General features: G+C 25.6%; 1 protein-coding gene across 1 annotated transcript in view; it reads left to right on the forward strand.

The window, feature by feature from the left end:
- Nucleotides 1-10,157: 10,157 nt before the first annotated feature.
- LOC129969620 (bcl-2-related ovarian killer protein-like) overlaps nt 10,158-16,981 on the forward strand; it is a 166,404-nt gene continuing 159,580 nt past the window's right edge. Inside the window, exon 1 of the mRNA XM_056084268.1 lies at nt 10,158-10,242. The gene's annotated coding sequence lies outside the window, so the exon portion shown is untranslated. The remainder of the gene's footprint in view (nt 10,243-16,981) is intronic.

The raw sequence follows: 16,981 nt of genomic DNA on the forward strand, positions 1-16,981 counted from the left end.
GGAAAGTAAAAAAAAAAAGAAAGAAAAAATTCATAATATTCAAAATATGCATTAGATAAGATGATTTTCCCACTTTTATAATAAATGATTAATGTTAAAATTTAATTATTATTTTCAATACTATATAGTGATATAGTGATATATTAACGCTGAAGGAAACTTTAATATTATTTTTTAATGAATTTGCATCAGTAGTATTAAATTTTTAATGGTCGAAGTTGTTTATTAAAATTTCAAGCATATGACTTCACAGTTATAGGTCGTCCTTTCAAAGGCAGCAAATTATCGGTGGTACCATACATAAACTACTGAATTATTTTATAAAATAGAAGTTCTCATTTAATCCTTTCTAAGGGAAGTATGCTTCCCACCAAATGTATCAATCTTTGTATGAAATTATGTAGGTTGGCATAAGTTCTGACAATTTTTTTTAGAAAGACAGAAATTTAAATGATTTAGTTCTTTATCTCTCACAAAATGATGCGTCTTGATTTGTTACTTAATTATTAATTAACCAAATTAAATTTATCTAATAAGCTAAATGAATCCCTTTTCTTATTCTAATTTCAAGCCAAAAAATATTTAAACATAATATGACTAGAAAAATACGGCCCTTTAAAGGGTTAAAACGTGATGGAGAGGGAAATCTATAGAAAAATAAAACTTTTTTTCAAAAATTTCTGTACATAGAAAAATAAATATTACCACAGTAAGCATTTTATATGAATTAAGAATTTCGTAACGTTTCAGGAAACATCTGAATTGTCCTGGTTGCAATCACAAGCACCGTGTTTCTTTCAATTTAATCTTACAGTTTTCTATAAAGCTTTCAAAATCCGTTATTTATGAGAGACTGAAACAAAAGAGCTTAATCAGGTGATAGCCATCTTCCTTTATTTTGTGGTCCATTTAAAAATGCATTAATGATTACAGTGTGTGTGTGTATTTTTTGTCTTATTTCATTTAGCGCTCCTCATTTTCAACGTTGTTACCTACTTCCTGTATATTCTTTTCCAAATGTTTACCGTTTGCCATTAGAAAGTCAAGGCTAATTGACACAAATATTAGCTTGTGAGGCAATGGAAAGGCTTCCTTAACAGGATATTTCATGGTTTTTTACATTAGAAGGATGATCCTAAAAAAGCGACTTGTTGATCTTTTGGAGCATTCAAATCAAAAATGTAAAAATTCATGGTTGGTTGGTTGATGGAGTTTATTGGCGCAAGAACCATTTTTGATTAAACTGCACCAAACATACGGTAAGATTTAATCCTATTTTAAAAGTTTAAAAATTTCTTTCTAAATTGCATTGCTTTTCTGATTAATTAATTGAATTAATAATTTGTAAAAATTCATGCTTATAATTTAGAGAAAAATGAATCCCAATTTTAAAATTTATTTCTGAACTCCAGAATTTATCTGCTTGAAAGCATTGACACACACACACAAAAAAAAAAGCCATGAAAAGACATTTTTGATAAGAAAGTATCCTTCAAATGTTTAACCTTTATTTATTTATTTTTGCATTTTTATTTCTGTAAAACTTTTGAGTTTATTATTACTCAAAACCGATTTTATAGCAAGTTTAAATTTTCTAAAACAATAAAAGTCTCAGTAACATCAATTTTATCTTTATGAAATTTTTTCTTTAATTTTAACAAATTTTCAAAAATAATTTTGAGCATATTTTAGAACCATAGTTTTCATTGCTTTAATTAGCAAATTTAAATGCGCGTGTTTTTTTTTTTTTTTTTTTTTTTTTTTTGAAAATGCAAAGTTTTGCAATTATATAATTAAGAGTAAATTTAAAAAAACAAAATGAAGAAAGATGAATTAAGCTTTATACATCAGAAAAAAATTTAGATAGCCCAATTTTATTCTATGACTTAATTTCGGGACAAATTCATTTACAAATTCAAATAAAATATTAATTTCTCTTTAGTTAATGTTAAAGTCGATTTGTTTGATGAATTAAAATATTGACAAATAAAATGAAACTGAAATTGGCTATATAGAAAACAAGCGAGAGTTCTCTTACCGACAGTTCCTCAAATACTCTCTAGTAAATATACTTGTGTGTTATTAATCATATGCCAACAGCGAGCAATACTTACGAAAAAAACTATTGGCGTATGATATTAGGAGATATTTTCGGCGATTAATCGCTGCTATGCTTTTAATACGCCAATACTAGAAAACCAAAAGCGTAATTTGGACCCCCTTTTCTGGCCGAAATGAAAACAAACAGACACAGAATTAAAAGTGTAATCTCAAAATCACCGACCCAACTTCATATAATTAAGTTATTGCACTTTTGAATTATCGCATTTATATACTTGTAAAAGTACAGATAGGCTGCTAACCCCTTGATTCATTTGATTCCAAATATGATATATATCTACATTTTAGACATTAAAACTGTGTATCAATATTAATTTGGTTTTGTATTTATCGGGTTAACATAAGTTCAGAAAACGGGAATGCCCTCCCGCTAGTGTGGTGCGGAAGTTTGGAGAGGGAGTGCCAGCTCATATGTCATCCTCATCATATCACCGTGGCTCAAAATTACGATGTTTGTCCTGAAATAGCCCTAGTTCTGCTATAAAAAACGAGACGTTAATCAATTAAAAAAAACAAAAACAAGCGGACTGCTAGATAAGCGAATTTTCTCTAAATGAATTTCATTCAAAATGTGTTAGAAGTCTGCAAATTTAGAGTAGAGAGAATGCTCTAAAATTCATCAATATAGCTCAAAGCGTTTTCGAGTTATCGTGTTTATAAAGAGAAGACAATTAATTTAGCGTATTTCCAAAAATGTAATTTTTGGTTTCACGGAGGCCTGAAATTTCTGTTCACATTCTTTGAAAACTATAATGCTTTTTTTTTTTTTTTTTTTTTTTTTTTTACATACTTCGTATATGATAGTCAAAAATCTGATCAACTTTCTTCAGTAATAAGATGACAAAAATACGCTGTACCATCAGCGTATTTATATTTTAGTTTATAGGTAATATATATTTAATGAGTTTAATTTTATATTCTTGAAGAAATTTTGGCAGAAGTAAATAGCGAGTTCTTTGAATTTTATGGAAATCGAGTTTTAATTGATGGATAAAAAATACGAAAAATACATAAATATATTATAACGAAGACAGTAGACGCCAACATTTAAAGATGAATTGATCTTAATTAAAGGAAAAAGACGAATGTTGCAATATAATTTATGCAATACATTTTTTATTAATATTTATTACAATTACTTCATTTTACGTATTTCTTAAATATAAGCTATAAATGCAATACAAAAATCTATATATTGAAGCTCATTTCGCAGAAAATTAGTATTTAAAACAATAAACTGAGCCAATAGTTTATTTTTAAATTGTTAAAAATAGGCATTTACTTCAAATGAAAAACACTTTAAATATGTAAAGAGCTATTTTTTTTTAATGTTTTTGTAGTCAATAAGACCATGAATGCTTTGTATGGAATTTGCGAACAATAATTAGGAAATGTTGTTTTTTTATTTGAATTCATCATTTTTATTAAATCTGTCTTCTGATCCGTGGCGATTAATCCCTATAGGAATCCGAAAATTGAATTTTTGATTTAGGCATGTTGTTTGTAATTAACTGAAAACAAAATTTCGCACAAAATTACAATAAGTCATAAAAATCAAATACCAGATTTCATATATTTCATGTGTTTTAGAGTTCTCATCTTTATATACAAGTGAAAGTATAGAAAGACAGATGATCAAGTCTTGAAAGATTTGTTTCCAAATTTAATAATTATCTGCATTTTAAATGTTAAATCTATTCACCAAATTTCATTCATCAAGCTATCTTCCTTTTGTTTGTCCAGCTATCGTATTAACTTATAATAAGACAGACGGACAAATAGACTTCCTTTTAATGAATTTCATTCGAAACTTAAAAGAAATCTACAAATTTATTTTAAAGACCATACACCAAATTTCATCCAACTAGCTGAAAACGCTTTTGAGTTATCGCGTTCACAGACAGATATTATTCCAATAATGTATTTTCCACACAGTGAAAGGTCTGAAGCATGTGGATTTGCCATTACCTTCAACCCTTTGGAGGAGTTTGGTTTAATTTTAATAGATTATAGATATTTTAAAAGTGAAATACGTGAGCCGAATTTTATCCGTCAGTCTTTTTTCGTTTTGTAGTTATCTCATTCATTTATATTTGGACAGCCGAACAAGCAAACGTCCTCTGAATGGATGCTGCTCAAAATGTGATAAAATCTATCCATTTGGTTTAAAAATCATGTACCAAATTTCATCGGTCCAGCTCAAAGCATTTTTGAGTTATCTTTGTCACCTACACAGACAGTGAGGTATAATACCAAAAAATTGCTTTTCGAAATCGAGAAGATCTGAAAAATGGAGATTCATATAAGTCTCAAGTTTTTGGCGATTTTGGCGTAGAATTTTTTGGCGATTTCAGTACTTTATTTATACTTCCTATACAAAAAAGTAATTAAAAAAATCAACGTTTTCCAATGCCACAAATGTGCATGAGTTTAGCAGAAATGGAAAAAAAACATGAAACAGCTTAACAGATGATACTGACATTATTTAGAAAATGAGTAGAATTTTATTATAATACTATTTCCTTACATAAGATATTTAGAAAAAAAAAAACACGTAATATTTTAAAAAAAGGTTATTAAATATTTTTAATCGAAACTGTCATTCACTATTTTAATGATGCAACAGATTTTATCGATATAAGTTTCTTCTGAAAGTTGAACTATTCGTCATTTAAAAACAGTTTTTTTTTTCTTTTTTTCCATTAATGACTCGTACAAAAAATACCTGAGACATTTTTTAAAATGTCATTTAAATATGAGAGGTGTCTAGAAGCTGAATTCCACTAAGAAATTAAAAAAAAGAAACGATTATTATAAAATCTTTTTCATTGAATAATGAAGTAAAATCGAAGATTAAATTTTTAATCATTAACCATCAAATATTTAAACATTTTTAATTTTTAACTGCCAAATTATTAAACACGTATCATATAATTAAAATATAAACAATAAGATTTTCTAATAATTTTTTTCAAAGCCTTAAATGTTGTGCAAATAATTTTATAACGTTATTCATAATATTCTACAAAAAATAAAATATGAAAATCTTTTCATTTAACTTTTAATTTACTTGTATCAAACCCTCTGAAGTTGATTAATTCTACAAGTAACTTAATTTTTAGACTTAATTTTTTAATTGATTTATTATATTTTACTTTTTTGCATGTTATTGAAATTAAAGTTCTTTAATAAAGATTGCTATTACATTGGAAGTATTTTTGCAATGTGTACTTATAATAAATCACGTGTTTCCTATTTCAAGGAATTAGCTTCAGAAGCTTCAAATAATCAATACTAAAATGACCAATCTATAGAATTGTTGTAAGTATTTTTGAAATTTTATATATACACAATTCCTGTGATTAGGGATTGCAATACCGGTATACCGAATACCGGTATTTTGAGCCATTTGTACAATTTTGTAATACCGGTATTCACAAGTTTAAATACCGGTTTTTCAGTATTTAATAGAATTTTTTAAAATTGTCTCCACTATATGTTCAGGGATCGCCAACATAGCTAAATAGTATACATTTTTGTTTTTATGTCTCCCTATCGGGTGAAATTAATTAGCTAATTAATGGCTTAATTAATTGCTTAAATCTAAATTAGAGAAACATGGATTATCCCTGAAAGAAGATATTGTATCCATAACGACTAATGGAGCAACAGTTATAAAAAAATTGGAAAGTTGATTGGTGCAAATCAGCAATTGTGCTATGCTCATGGAATTCAGTTAGGAGTAATAGATGTATTATACCAAAAAAATAAAGAACAGAAGAATCCAAATACTGTGGATATAGAAACTTCGGATTCCAACTTTGAAGAGAGTAAGAGTGAGAGTGATATTGGCAATGAAGATAATGACAATGTAATTGTTGAAGAAAATATTGCTAATGAGGATGACATATTATATATGACATAACCCATCAAGAATTGCTTCTTATAATTGATAAAGTAATAAAAATTGTTAAGATATTTAAACGTTCCCCTACAAAAAATGCCATATTACAAAAATATATACTAACTGAAAATAAAACAGAATATATGTTAATAATAGATTCTAAGACACGTTGGAATAGTTTACTCCTAATGATGGAACGATTTTTGAAACGGAGAAATCCAATCCAAAAAGCAATAATCGACTTAAACCTGTAAATTAATTTTTCAGATAGTGAATTCGACTTAATATCTAGAACTATATCCGTTCTACTTCCAATAGAGGATTATATATAGACTATAGAGGCATTATGTCGGAGAGATTTTAATTTATTAATAGCTAATTCAACAATAAATTTCATTTTTCAGTCGTGAAAGAACAGCACACATCACTATTTGAAGAATTATATATTACATTGAAAAATCGCACAGAAGAAAGGCATACCAAAATAGAAAATGTCTTACGGTATTTACATAATTATAATGAATTTAAAATGAAAATGAAAAAGAAGAAAAGAAAATAATCAATTCAAATCTGATTAAGTTTATAGTAAATTTTTTAAAAAAATTTTTTACCCACAAATCTATCCACATTCAGAAGAATTCGGTTCAGTTATCGAAGAGTATGATGACACTACTGTCGATAGTGAAAAGGAATTGTCTCTTGAACAAAAATTAGAATTAGCGATAAATAAAAAAAATTCGACGAACCAAAATACAATACAGAAATCAGCTATATCCAAAACCATCCGTCGAGAATTTGATTTATTTGCAGATGAGGGATTTAGAGGTAAATACTTGGAAAAAGTATATCGCGCATTGCTAACAGTATCACTAATTAGCGTAAATGCCGAAAGAGCGTTAATTTACACAAAATTTATAATTTTTACACAAAATTACTTTTTAGGCTTAATGACAGTACAATGGATGCATTATTTTTTTTAAGATCACATTTCAAAAATTTGTAATAGTACCACAGACTGAATAGTGATATTTACACTTTTTTTGTGATTTAAATAAATAAGTTGTTCCTTTACTTTTTTTTGTAATTCTTTATATACTGTTATAATTTATAAGTTACATATTATTTTTTGTGATATTTACACTCTCTTATGAAACTGGCAAATAAAAAAAAGAAACACCTGTGTTTTCTTTCTTTTTCTAAAATTTCTAATACCGGTATTAAAACCGGTATCCCGGTATTAAGATCTAAAAAATACCGAGTACCGGTATTGAAATTTTGGTCCGGTATTGCAATCCCTACCTGTGATGTATAGAGCCTGTTGTGCGTTTAAAGTGTTGATTCAGTATCATCGAAGTCATACCATAAGTTTGTAATGCTTCATTTGTATTTACTATGGGTTGCCCGCTCTAATCATGGCCCAGTACCTAATTTCTTCATCTTTAGGAAAAGATATATATTTCCGATTAGATAAATACCTTAAATGATGAAAAGAATCCTATTCTATATTGTTTGAATCCTTGAATATATTATTGAAAAAATTAGGAAGTTCGATTTTTTAATATCGTCTCCCGTAGTCCTATTAATCATACTGAATATTAAACATCAGTAAAATATACAAAACAAAATAATATTTTAAGTAAAAAAAAGTTCCACACTTCTATGATTAAAATTGATTATTTAAAAAGATATTGATATCTATAATTTAGGTAATTTTAGACCTTTTCAATAGTGGCGCTTATTCGAACCGACCATAATTGACAAAATAATGAAATTAAAAGCTTTTAATCTCATTAAATTCTGGTAGTTTTCTTTAAAATTTTATGGTGCCAAATATGTTTTACTCAGTATGAATAATAAACAGTGGGGCTATCTAAATACTTATATTTTGAAAATTCTTCTCAAGGAACAAAAAATACGTTTTTAGAAAGTCTACGTTAAAAAAGTTTCATTTAGAACATTTTTGTAATTAGAAATATATGCTTATCTCTCACGACGTAGAAATTTGTTTTAGGGCCATGATTAAAGTAAACACACAGCATATGAGATACTTTAAATAAAACATCCAAATTCATCGCCTCCTTATACAAAATATTCCATTTCTATTAATAATAATATTCCATTTCTATTAACAATAATATTTCCATAAAATATTCTTATTCCATTTTTATTAATAATGTTTGCTAAATGGTTATAAATTACCTTTTGCTTTAGCAACTTTAAAATTCAAAATATCTTTTAAATTAAGATTATGAAACATATTTCAAAATTTCTTTCTTTTGTCCTTTTTAATAAAAGAATGTTCTTTCGAAGATGTTATCTAGTGAACCTTGCCATTTCCTTAAACAGTATAACCTGCTTGATTTGTAAAGCGAATTTTGCTTTCTTAAATTTCACAACTAACGTATTTGACCATCATTTTGTGTAGATCCATATCTACAATCCTATTTCGCTAATTGCTTTAAAATTCTACGTGTATTCCTCTGCACTTGTGTAAAGATATGATAATGACCCATAATGCAAAATTGTAATGATTTTTATGGTTAAATAAAGATGGAATACGTTATGTGAATGCATAACTCGTTGAAATAAAATATATGTTTTTCTTGAAATTCTATGATAACTTTAAAATTGATTTGTTATACAAGATATTAATGAATAAAAGTTTGTGATTTTTTTTTTCAATTTAATTTTGTTTTTGATACAGAAAACTATAGCAATATTGAATTTCATCAGAATTCAGGATAAACATTATATGATATGAAGCATATACACATGATCCGCTCAAATTGTCGCACAATAACTTATTTCCAAATACAAATTCTAATTTGTTATCAAAATTCTTTAAACAATTTGAAGAACTGTAGTTTATGTTACTAAGCATTTAATTTCTAAACAATCCTATAATACTATGAATTACATTTCATAAAATATTTTTGACACAATTAACGTTAATTGTGTTAAATATTTTAACACAATTTTTTAAACTTTTTTCTGCGACTAAAATTGACAAAAATTATACTGAATATAACCATTTTAATAAATGATTAAACATAAAATGTAAAAATCGTTTGCAATAATATAGCATACATGAATGTATAAATTATTTTAAAATATTTTAAGGATTAACTAAATATTAAATAATTAGGATTTCGCTGTAAAAGGGGAGCATGAGCAGCTTGAATATATATTAGCTTACGAATGTTATGAAAATTAGAACGTTTTTGTGAAAGTTCCGCTGCAATTATATGAAACGTTATTTACTTATTTATTAAAAATATAAAAAATAATCTTTAAAAAATTGAAAGAAAGAAATATGTATAAAAAAGCAATTTAAACAATATTAAAAAATTATTCATGGTAAAAAAATGCAAATAATTTATTTTTTTGGATAAAAATCTATATTATCCAATATATTATAATCTTTGCATGTATAATCTATCAGTGTCATCTGATATTTATAAAAGTATCTATACATATATTTAATATTTTATCTCTAATGTTTTATCTCATAGAAATTTTAGGCGCATTTTAAAAATTTGCTTCCGAGTTGCTTCTGCCTATGTTTTTAAATCTTTAAAAAATTTATTCGTTATTTATAGAAAAAAAAAATTAGTTTTCAGCGTGTTTTAAAAATCATTTAAAACAGCTGCATTTTTTAAAAAAAAAAAATATTTAAAAATTATATGGTGAAAACTAATATTTTTCGTTTTTATTAAAAAATGTAGATGCAGACAATAAGTGAATTTTGTGTATTGAAATTCGAATTGCAATGGCGGTACATCGTTACTGAATTAAACGAACATTAATAATCGTTCTTATCGGTTATTTTTAGAATAGAATGCATAAAACATTTTGTTTTATATAGCTGCCAGTAGTAAACTCAAATTAGCAACAAACTATTAAAATACTATATTTAATTACATCATAACCTCAATAATAAAAAAAGATTTGATTGCCTGTTAAATTGTACTCCTATATTTGGAAAAAAAATCATAAAAATGACAAACCAGCTTGTGGTTTTTCTTTCACCAATTGCGCCAAACAAAAGGCACCTCTCAATGGCTAGAAAGAAATAAAAGATAATTTTGGCGAGTTGTTTTCCCCTAGCCTGGTAACCCTGCGCCAATTGTGTCCGTTCCTACCAGAGAACCATCACAAAATAGCAGGTGTCCGTAGAATGCCACGCGACGAAAGTGCTCTTGAGCTGGATCGGAACGGTGAGTTCGTTTTCAGAAAATTCTTGTTTGTTTTTATCGTCTGCTAACACGCGTCATTTCAGCCCGGTTCCGGTTTCTTTATATTCTAAAACATTATTTTTAAAGTATATGAACTCTAACGAATCTATAATTCCTCACTCAAGTAAGAGAATCAATGTTTATACTTAGTGAATTGTCAAAATTTATTCATTATATACTTTAAATTCATTATGATAATGAGATAGGTATTAATACAGCAATGATATTTACATTCACTTTATTTTATTTCGTGAAAGATTTTAATACCGTTATAATTATTTGGAATTTTTTCCATGAATTAATCATAAAAAAAATTAACATTATAAAATACATGAAAATATTCAATGTTATTAAAATTTTGAATGCATATAATGCATATTTCAATTAATTTACTATAATATAATTTCAATATAATTTACTATATATATATATATATATATATATATATATATATATATATATATATATATATATATATATATATATATATATATATATATATATATATATATATATCAAGGATTAATTTTAAATATAATTTATTAAAAAATTTTTATAAATTAAATTCATGATTCTGCCGGTTCCTTTAAAGTTTATCATTATCGTTTATTTCGATATTTATTATTATTATCATCATTTATTTTAGTTTTAAAAAACCATTTTAACATTTCTAATCTAACATAACATTTTTATATCTGTTGCAATCATATTATATCTCATATTTTTTTACTGTGTTTGAATAATTCATCTTCCATTAGTATATCCACTTAAGTAAATTAGTAAATTTCATAAATTATTGAACTATTCATGAGAAACATGTAAAGAATGTTTTCACTGATGCTTATATATATTTTCTGCTTGTTCATTTTATATTTAATTTTAATAAATAATAGAAATAAAAAAATGTATACAAGAGAAAGAAAAATGACAGATTATGATTAAAGGATCTTCATCTTTTAGTCTTTATGAAGGTTATCGGATGCCTGTGCTATCTTTGATTCTATATAATCTTACGAAGTTTAAGAATTTGTTAAATTTTGCCGAAGATTTAATCGTATGTTTTTTCTTTGCCAAAAATATTATGCAATATCATCTAACATTAATCGGTTTTTGTCTATCATTTTTTAACTAATCTCCAAATTTGATAGGAAACTGAATTATTGAAATATTAAGAATATATTTATCGTAAAGCAATTAAATAAATTGAACACAATTCATGTATTATTTAAACATTTCTTTGAATAGTAATTTTTTAATTCAATACCAATTTATTTCTAATTTATTGATACTTAAAGCTTTATTCTGTTTCATCTTTCAATCACTGCCTGTTTAATTTATAATTTTGAAATTCATATTAATTAATGGTATACAGTTACATAAAATATTATTTTATAACTTAAAATTATTTTATTTTATGCATGTTTTGATAAATTTGCTCCTCTTCCCCGCTTTTTCAGAGATCGATTCTAATTGTTCCATTATTAATTTTCCACTTTAAAATGAGATTATTATTTTTTTTCTATTCCACAGTCGAATCGAAATTAAAATTGATAAGACTCGAAAATCTACAAAAAATACAATTATAGATATTATTCAATAAAAAAAAATCTTCGAAAATTTTTTAATAAATATCCAAATCAATTGAAGTAAAATAACGCCTGAATATGATCTTTAAGTTGTTATAATTGAAAAGAAATCTTTTTAATGTTCATTAATATTTACAAATAGCTAAAAAAATTAAAGATTTCTACGTATGGAAGATTAACCATAATGAAAGTTGACACCCACATAACCAGATTTGTAAATAAATATCTATTATTTAAAAGCAAAATAAAAACTCTACCATTGGCATGAAAAAAATCTAAATTTTTAAAAATTAATCTATGACATCATTTATACGATCTAAAATTCGATGAACTAAATCTGAAATTTTGTTTATAAATAAAACATTTAAAAAAACTACAAACCCATACAAAAAATAAAACCAACAGACCATGTTTATCAAAACATTCCATTGATAAACCTCCCTGCATCCTCTTTTCTCGGAAGTCTACGTGTTACGAGCGTGATTTGCTAACCTACTAAACGTTTTTGTTTATATTTTGACCGGCGTCTAATAGCGCAGACGACAATCTGTTATGCGACAGCCGGTCAGGAACAGAACGATTAGAAAATGAAGTTTGGATCGGCTCTGACGCGTTGACAGAACACGGAGAGTTAGATTCATCTTCTTACGAATCAACGTTTATATTGGCCGATAGCGTGCAAATAAATGAATCTTTGAATGAAGTTATTTTTTAATTAATTAATGGTTTTTTAGACATGTTTTTTAAAAGCCATGGCAAATAATCTAGTCTTTTTCAAAACAAAACGCCGTGACATGTTTCCTCGTCTAGAAATCCTTTCAATTCTTTTTTAATTGGTTTTATGAATATGAAACCAATTCAATGAATCGATTCAACAAAAAGGCATGAGATCCAGCCTTGGCTTATTTTAAATATGAATAAATTTTGTACAATTTTCTGGTAGACATGAATATTCAATATAATCAATATTAATTACGTAAATATGAAAAATACTTAATAATATGCATTGACTAATACATAAACATAAAATGGATTTATAAAAATATAACTACTTAAGTAGTTATCAGTATGACAAATACGAAAAATATAATTAATAACACACGTAATTATATAATTAACATAAAAAATTTAATTAATAAAATACATAACATTAAAACCAATTATCAAGAAATAAATTAATAATTTATGTTATTATGTAAATCCTATTACTAACAGTAAATTGTTAAAAATTAAAATAGTTTGTTTTTATTTTTTTATATAAATAATATATGCTAAATAATTTAGCAAGACACAATATGTAGTAAAAAATATTTTAACAATTAGCGAAATCTTATTAAAGAAATATCAATCCATATCGACAAATACAGAATGTTAAGATCTTAACCACGAAAATAAATAAAAAAGATAATGTTGTCGGAAGATAGAGAAGGTAGTAAATTTGAATCTTCTTTTGAAAAACTCAATATTTTCGCTAACAATATTTTTAGTGAGATCGCATAAAAATGATGTTAAAAATGAATAATTTAGATTTGTTTTCATATTGAGAAAATACTGCTAATCGAGATAAAGAAGTTGGTAATATTTTATTATGATTCATGCAGAATGGGAAAGGAAGACAAAGATATCAGGAGGCATAATTTTATTTAAAATTTGACAGTATATATTACAATATGTATCTTTTTCTTGTGGTTATATAGATTCATTTAGCTGCTTTCTCAAGTAGATCTTTATAATACATTAAAAATGAAAAGTTCGAGGAATTTCGCTCAGATTAATTTATTTTAAATTTGAAATCAATCTAACTACCAATGTACAATGAACATATAAATTAAAATGGTAAATATGATTACGAATTTTTAATTGTGCGTATGCAAAGTTTACAAATATATATATATATATATATATATATATATATATATATATATATATATATATATATATATATATATATATATATATATATATATATATATATATATATATATATATATATATATTGTAGTGACTAAAAAAATTCGACCTCAAAATTTTGATAAATTTGCACTATCCGTTTGTCTATGCCCATGTGGAACATATCATTAGAATTGAGATTTATATATGTTGATGTTGAACTAAATCTGTTTCAAATTTGACCGTTGGTCAATTTTTATATTGAGGACGCTATAACGTATTACTTAGATCATTGGAATTTGGTATGTGGTTTTGTCCTCAACAATGTACATCTGTATCATATTTGGTTTCAAATCAGTGGAAAGAAAGATGATTAACACTAGAACTACCAAGACCGTCATTTTGACGGTTTTCTTTCATGCTTAAAAATTTTGATATAATTTATGCATTGTTTTGGAACATTATGACAACTTTTAATGAAATGTAAGAACAATTACATATCCCTATTCAGTTTGAAATAAGCCATTTTAACTTCCATAAGCAGTATAACCTATACCTACTTTTACCCGTCAAATGACGGCTCTAGTAATTTTTAAGTTTATAACATTTTATGGATCATCTATGCAATGATGGAGATAAATACATATTTACATTCATTTATACATCACTTTCAGACATTTCCTGGAAAAATTTGAATTACATTTTTCATATGAAATTACATTGATTGATCCAAAGTGTTCGACAGCCGCTGTAATGGGATCTATTTTATTCCGATTATGATTCAATTTAGAACTAAAAGCTCTAACTGAATATCCTATAAATGCAAATACAAACTGTTTTTCTTGGTTATTTTTATTAGTAATTAATGAATTATTCTATTAAATGTTGTTTTTGTTAAATTATATTCTTTTATTTACATAAGCTAATTAGACGAGAATGGTAAAACTAGGTATATACTTAACATCGGCAGTTCTAATGTTAAAATCCATATTCATTTCTTTCATTATGGTAAACTGTAACCACTTGTTCTAGTTTTTATCGAATACAAACGAGGTTTCATATATCAGCACAATGTCAGATAAAAGATTATCGATTAACTGCTAGATTCAAATGACTGATGACAGGCAAGGCTGCAAGATTACGCGTTAATGAAAGCCTTAGAAGCCGCCAAAGCAACTTTAATTTCTTCGAACTAAGGTTCACATTACTTTGTTGTCTGATGGTAGTCAAATTAAAAAAAAAAAAAAAAGAAGTTTAAAAAGATTTCAACGAAGTTTTGAATTTAACTTTCTTTTGAGTTTCTTTAAAACGTTTAGTAAATGATTGATAATAAACATATGAACTTTTTTGCAACTTAACTAATTTAACAAACTTAATAAATTAACACAACAACGATTCAAATTTATATCATTTTATTGATTTTTTTCTTGTTTTATTTTAAATCATTTATTAATAGATTAATAAAATTAATTGCTTATTTCTTTTCTGATATGAAGTACAAAGTTTTAAACAAATCAATAATTTAATATTGTAATTATACTATAGTTAAAAATAAAAAAGATTAAAATTAGTTTTATTGAATTAATTTAATATACATAAAGGTTTATAGCTTTTACTGTAAATAAATGCCCAGATAAAGTTTAATATTTAAATTAAAAATTGAATAATTAAATAATAATTAAATTGTTTACATTTTTACTAATCAAGTCGTGCAATCATTATCGAACCTGATAGAAATCTGTATGTCTCCAAAATTTATCAAATCTTATTAATTTTCCTCTAATATATATTTCCATATTTATCCAAAATATTTTTTATCCATTTCTTCATTTCCAGTTTTGATATTAAAAATAACACCATTAAATTTAACAATTGCAGTAGACATAAATCAAGATTTAAAATCAAAATCGAAAATTCCCCTCAATAATTTTGAGTAAACTAAACATTCTTTTCAAGATCTTTAATTTTTAGAAAAATGTTTAAAATCGACAATTTTATAACTGAACGTTAAAAATTGCAATATTTGCTAATGATATAATAGAATATTAAAATGTTGATGACTGCGAAATTAAACTGCATAAAGTTTCTAAAAAACAAACACAGAATATTTACAAAAATTATATATAAAAGTTCTTTTGAATTAAAGGAAAATATTTAAATTGACTAATTTTTAGATATTACCTATATCTAATGCATTGTGCTACAAAGGCGAATCAAATAAAACAATCTATTGATTGACGTTTTCCATTTAATTATGAGTCCAAAATATTTCCTTATTTTTATTTATCTTCGGTATTCCTCATAAAATTAGTAATCATAAAAAGTAAGCGTCAGATTTGAAATGCATGAGAATTACCTTTTGTATATTTTTTTATATGCAAATACGTAAAGTCTTTAGATACCATGCATCTCTAAGTTATCCGAAACTTCTTTTTCCTTGTGAGATTTCATATAGACAGCTTTAATTAGGATAAAGAATTTTTAATTTTATGGACCTGTAAGTACTTCTGAAAACCGAAGTGAAATCAGTTTCTTTTCCTGATGCAAAAAAGAAATAATGCGCTGCTTTCATTAAATTAAGTAGTCCTGAATCTACTGATTTACGATAATGGAGTGCGGCGTTAAATAAGAATTTGCAACTGAGTTTTGCTGTTAAATCTTTGAGCAAAGATTTCTATTCATATATAAATGTGCATAAAATAAGGAAACATGAAATGAGAATAGGAAAAGGAAGCATCAATTAAGCCATTTAAAATGTAAGTAAAAAAAATTAAGCCATTTAATATCACGAATAAAAATAACTTTTAGAACTTTTCTTCCATTTACTGTTTTCTATCAGTAGTAAACAGATTTCACGATATCCTTTTTGGACAACATTTTTATTTGATTCAAAATGCATACATAATTTTTTTTAATAAAAAGACGAAATAATAAAATGAAATATTAATGAATAATAGGCAAAAATCTAACTTCATTTCTTATATTGAAATATAAAGTTTTAATGAGTTATTCAATTAAAGGAATCTTTCTATATTATTTCTGCAAATTTATGTTAAGGATTCGCTTATATGATTGTAGCGGTTGCATAACTCTACTACCTTCTCTTTTGATACAACAGAGGGCGTTACTTTATTAACATCAAGGTATATTTCCCATGACCCTGCTTGTGGATCATTATTAGATTGCATTCTAAGTGAGTGTACTGTATTTTCGTGTTCGTTTTTGTTTTGTTTTGTGAAATATGG

This window comes from Argiope bruennichi, chromosome 5, assembly GCF_947563725.1.
Source record: "Argiope bruennichi chromosome 5, qqArgBrue1.1, whole genome shotgun sequence".
Lineage (NCBI taxonomy): Eukaryota > Metazoa > Arthropoda > Arachnida > Araneae > Araneidae > Argiope > Argiope bruennichi.